The sequence below is a fragment of the Alligator sinensis genome, unplaced genomic scaffold (genome assembly GCF_000455745.1).
Source record: "Alligator sinensis unplaced genomic scaffold, ASM45574v1 scaffold1160_1, whole genome shotgun sequence".
NCBI classification, from domain to species: domain Eukaryota; kingdom Metazoa; phylum Chordata; order Crocodylia; family Alligatoridae; genus Alligator; species Alligator sinensis.
The window spans coordinates 79,748-85,514 of record NW_005843528.1 but is presented as its reverse complement, the minus strand read 5'-3'; the positions used below and the strand labels follow the sequence as shown (position 1 = coordinate 85,514).

General features: G+C 50.3%; 1 pseudogene; it reads right to left on the bottom strand.

Moving 5' to 3' along the window:
• Window positions 1–3,132: 3,132 nt before the first annotated feature.
• Window positions 3,133–4,702, bottom strand: LOC106723311 (annotated as a pseudogene).
• Window positions 4,703–5,767: the final 1,065 nt, after the last annotated feature.

Here is a 5,767-nt window from a genome sequence, read left to right as displayed (position 1 = left end):
CAGATGTGGAGCCCCATACTGTGAGGGACTGGACTCCTGCAACTCCCACTGAATTCCCAGGCTGGGGACTGAGAAGTCAAAGGGACTGAACATCATAGCAGGATACTTTTTTCCACTTGGAGCAGAGAATTGGCTAATAAATAGATGTGAGACTGCAGAAATAGCGAGGGGCTTTGAGAAAAGCTGGGACTGCTCAGGGTACCTGTGGGGGAGATGGGTAGAGAACTAGACAGCTGTGCCTGTACAATGTCCCTTTCTCTGTCTCCCCCTCTCTCTTTCTCTCTCTCTTACGATCTGTTTTGTCCGTCTGACTGTTGCACAGAGGCTGTTAAATCTCTGATCTTGTCCATCTTTTCCTTGGAGGAAACAAAGTCTGGGTAGGAGCAGACACTTCTGAAAACTGTCCTGGTGGGAGAGAGTGGGCAGTGGACCCCAACTCTGATCTGCCTCAGGGGAGGGCATTGCCTGGTTTTGGGGCAAGGCATGGGGTGAGGGGCCTCCCCCTCCTGGCCTCAACTCAGCCACTCTCTAGAGACACCACCAGTGATGGCAGCTCCAGCCCCGGCCCCTGCGGGACAGTTGTGGTTGTGGCCTCGGGCCCAGGTCAGGATCAGAGTTGTGGCAGGAGCCAGAGCCACAGCAGCTTCCCTGTCCCTGCACCGTCTCCTGCCAGGGTCACCCCACCACGCACCCTGTCCCTCACACTCCCCCGGGCCATACACTACACGATCTCTCCCTCTCTCCTTCCACCACCACCCTGCGCTCACGCCTGCACTACCCCTGCTGCGTGAGACATCCTGTCCGTGATCGGGGCCGGCAGCCGGACCTGCAGGAGCCTCCTGCCCCAAGCTGGTACTTGAATCCAAGTGAGGGTTTTCATTCTCCATCTTGAAAGGGGAAAAGCCTTGTTTTGGATTTGAGTAAATATGGTATTGATATTGCCACACAGCTGATTGCCTTTTAAACGCCTGATATACTGGTGTAGTATAGATTTAGCAACCCTTGTACAGATCAAGACAAACAACAACTGCCAAACACTATAACAAGTTTAATGGAGAAAACATGCACAGAAAAATACACTAAGGTGCACAGAGCACACACAATGCATTTATTAGATTGAGAGACCAGGGTGCAAAAAGAGAGGGCAAGAGAAATGTGATTGGACCCTTGCCTATGCCGAAAAAGAGGGATTGTGCTCATAGGCCATTTGCACCCAGACACAACAAGGGCACCATTTTGCAGCTGCAGCGTTAGTGCAGCTCAGATCAGACCCCACAGAGCATGTGTGAGAGGTGAAGCAAGAGCTTGTGAGCTTTGCCAGATGGAGCCAAAAATGGTGGAGCTGCAGGGTCACGGGGACATGTACAGGCGGGCACAGGCCAGGCCTTGTGACACTTCACCTCATCTTGCACACCCAAAAGTATGAGGTCAAGCTGCTTGAAAGCAGAGGTGCTCTGCTACAGCCAGCTTTCATGATGCAAGAGAGAGGTTTTTCCTACAGCATGGTGTAGGCACAGGTTTTCATTGATTTCATAGATATTAAGGCTGGAAGGGACCTCGCAAGATCACCTGGTCCAGCCACCCACCCAAGGGGCAGGAAGTCATCCGGGGTCAGACAATCCCAGCAAGAATCCAAGTGTTTCTTGAAAGTGTCCAGAGCAGGTGTTTGCACCACATCTGGAGGGGAGTCTAGTCCAGACCCTGGGGACTCAGACAGTAAAGAAATTGTTCCTTAGGTCCAGCTCAAAATGGTCTTCCAGGAGTTTGTGGCTCTTGGATCTTGTCTTCCCTTGGAGTGCCCTGGTGAGCAGAGCAGAGGTGCTAGGAGAAACACCTGCTACTGCCACAATAATCCCAATTCAAGGTTCTCACACCCTCTCTCCAAGACACGTTCCACGGCAGGAATTGGAAGACACCTTCCACGGCAGGGCTCGCTGTCTTTAAGGGTGTCCACCACCTGCATCTGCAGACAATGTTTGATCTGGAGCTACCTCTCAATTGCAGCTCCTGCCACGACACTGCCCACTCTCTCCCACCAGGACAGTTTTCAGAAGTGTCTGCTCCTACCCAGACTTTGTTTCCTCCAAGGAAAAGATGGACAAGATCAGAGATTTAACAGCCTCTGTGCAACAGTCAGACGGACAAAACAGATCGTAAGAGAGAGAGAAAGAGAGAGGGGGAGACAGAGAAAGGGACATTGTACAGGCACAGCTGTCTAGTTCTCTACCCATCTCCCCCACAGGTACCCTGAGCAGTCCCAGCTTTTCTCAAAGCCCCTCGCTATTTCTTCAGTCTCACATCTATTTATTAGCCAATTCTCTGCTCCAAGTGGAAAAAAGTATCCTGCTATGATGTTCAGTCCCTTTGACTTCTCAGTCCCCAGCCTGGGAATTCAGTGGGAGTTGCAAGAGTCCAGTCCCTCACAGTATGGGGCTCCACATCTGCACCTATTACTGGCCCGGGAAGGTATAAGAGTCATCAGAAAGAGCAGCAGGCACAAAAAGGAGATCTAAGGGAATCCCCGCTCTCATGCTGAGGTGTTGCTAGTGAGGACTAGAATAGAACTTCTTCACAGTTAGAGTGGCCAAGGTCTGGAACGGGCTCCCAAGGGAGGTTGTGCTCTCCCCTACCCTGGGGGTCTTCAAGAGGAGGTTAGATAAGCATCTCGCTGGGGTCATCTAGACCCAGCACTCATTCCTGCCTATGCAGGAGGTCGGACTTGATGATCTATTGATGTCCCTTCTGACCCTAACATCTATGAATCTATGAATCTACAACCAAAATGCCCACCAGCTCATCCTAGGATTGCAGCACTCACATCTGACTGACACGGCACCCTAACAGGACTGATGTTACAAGACAGTGGAAAAATTCCAAGTAATGAACACTTTGAGCCAGGTGACCCTTTGATGACGTGGAATTGCATAAATCCTGCATCCCCCCCTGCACTATGTGCAGGGACTGTCTCCCAAACATACAGTGAGAGCAACACTAACTGCTGCTGTCCTGTCCTTTCCTTACGCCCAAGGTTTTATAGGGGGCGCAGTTCAATCTGATTTCACAGCTGACTCCCATCTATGTCCCAGTAAAGGCCTTGTACCTTTGTAGCACTCTGCCCAGGGCTCCCCTCACCTCCTTGTTGCGCAGACTGTAGATAAGGGGATTCAGCATGGGGTTGAGAACAGCGTAGAAGACAGAAACCACTTGTCCTTGTCTGGGGAGTGCTGTGCCTGGGGCTGCATGTACATGAACATCCCCGTCCCATAGAATATGGTCACCACAGTCATGTGAGAGGAGCATGTGGAGAAGGCTTTCTGGCGCCCTGCCGCAGAGCCAATCTTCAGTATAGCCCGAATGATGCCAATGTAAGAAATCGGGACAAGGAAGAGAGGGACCATGAGGGTGAAGAAACCCCCTATAAACATCATTTTCTCTGTGCTGGAGGTGTCCGCACAGGATAACTTGATCAGGGCTGGGGTTTCACAGAAGAAATGATTGATGACATTGGGGCCACACAGCACTGGCCACAAGAAAGGTGAAGGAATGGCTGTTGCCAGGATGCCAATTGCCCATGATGCTGCTGCCAGGTTGATGCACACTCTCCTGTCCATGACAGTATTGTAGCGCAGGGGGTTGCATATGGCTACATAGCGGTCAAAAGCCATCACCATGAGGATGAGGCATTCAGTGGAGCCCAGGAACAAAGTGATGCAGACCTGCGCTGCACACAGCTCATAGGAAATGCTGTCAGGATGTTAGTCAGCATTTTCGGGACCACAGTAGAAACATAGCACAAGTTCAAGAAGGCTAGGTTGCTGAGGAAGAAGTAAATAAGGGTGTGCAGTTGAGAGTCCAAGGAGGCCAGTGTGATTATAGTGAGGTTTCCCAGCACAGTCACAGCATAGACCAAGGAAAACACCACAAAAATGAGCCACTGCAGCTCTCACTGGTCAGAAATTCCCAGCAGAATGACCTCTCTGCTCATGCTCTGATTCCTCTTTCCCACCTTGCTCTCCATGCTAGACTCAGAATTGCGTAGGCCACATGTGGACGGACATATATGCACAGGCCTGCAGAAAGGGACAAAAGGAATTGTGGGTTAGAATGACAGTATGGGAATAGACCCTGATGTTATTAAATGTTGTACAACAGGTAGGAGAAAAGATTGAACCTGTCATCTCTTGAGTTGGACACACAGGTTTTAACTATGCGGTTTGAGAGACCTCCTCTGCATATCAGCTGGAAAAGGGAGACAAAAATCCTGTTGGGACTTGGTGGATGTTGTACTGAGCATTGACACACGGCCAGAGGTGGAAAGAACGCCCAGATCTGAGTGTGGTAATCATTTACAATGACTATCATAAGCATAATATGCCCAGTGCATCAGAACTGACCCCAGATTATACCTATCTCATGCATGCAGTGTTTGCATTCAGCGCAACAAAAAACAAATGCTGTGTATGATATTCTCTCTTGGTTTTTTTTCCTCTGTCTTCTCTCAATCAAAAAACAACCTTGCTCTTGCCCTAGCTTCCCAGAGTACATGCTTTGAGAATTTCATTCTAGATCACCAAACGAACCAGCCAAGAAACACTCCTCAGGACCATGACTTCCTGGTTATACGTGGAGCAGCCTTTTACCTGCAGCGGTACTTCCCAAAGTAAGGAACGGTGAGAGATTTTGGCTCGCAGTGAGTGGACATAGGGAGCTCTGTAGAGCTGATGATATTTTAGTGGGGTGATTTGCTCTCCTCACTCTCCTCTCTGCACACCACAGGGTGTGCCAGACTGCCATGGCCCCTCACACACTCAGCACCCCTGCCATCCTGAATTGTTCCATGCAACTCAGTGGAGGAAGGGGCTATCCAGAATGAGTTTGGGTATCCAAATTTGACCGTAAGAGACTAGAGATGAGAGAGCATCCCATATCCTGGACTGGACCCTAGGCAGAAAGTTGACCTGCTTGTGAAGATACACTGCACATCCTTCTTCTGCCTTTAACTTTGAAGTGTCTGCCAGTGCTTTCTGTGCAGCGTTAGGGGAAAAGCCAAGAGCAGGAAGTGACTGATCACTCGAATGACTCAAGTAACATTAAGGCCCTGTTGCCAAAACAAATCTGACGTTTGATTCAGAAAAGCAGAATAGCTCTGGTTTCTGAAGTGGATCATGGCAGTGCTGTTCCCCTACAGATGTGCCTGGCGCACACACGAGAGCATTTGCTGCACTATGGAGGAGACTTGGTGAGACTCGGTGCTCCTCGCAAGGGACACAAAGCAAAGCCTCACACAGCAATCTTGGAAAAGATTATGGATCTCAGTTCTGCTCTGGACACACCCTGGCCATGCATAGCTCTTTGTATACTTGGGATTTGTTAGACTCACAGGACCACAAGCTGTGGGCTCAGCCCCTCATTGAGCTGTGTCCCAGGGAAGTCATTTGGAGTTGAGGGAGAGCAGTGCCAGCCAGGACAGAGCCCCTCATCTGTGCAGACTGCCGGCCCTGGAAGTCCCAAGTGTCAGCAGAGAGAGAAACAGGCACAAAAAGGTAATCAAAGGGAATTTCAACTCACCTGCTACAATGCAGTCAAGTTCAGATGTCAGCATTTGAGCAGGGTGAAAGTCACTTCTAATCCTGGGTTTGCAGACGGCTGAAATGATGGGCTTACAACGTACCTAACAAAAACAGTGTGTCAACTGGTACTAGATGCGCGGGCCGGCTCCCGGTCCCGTCCTCGCCAGGCACGAGCCGGGCCTGTATCTGTGCACGCG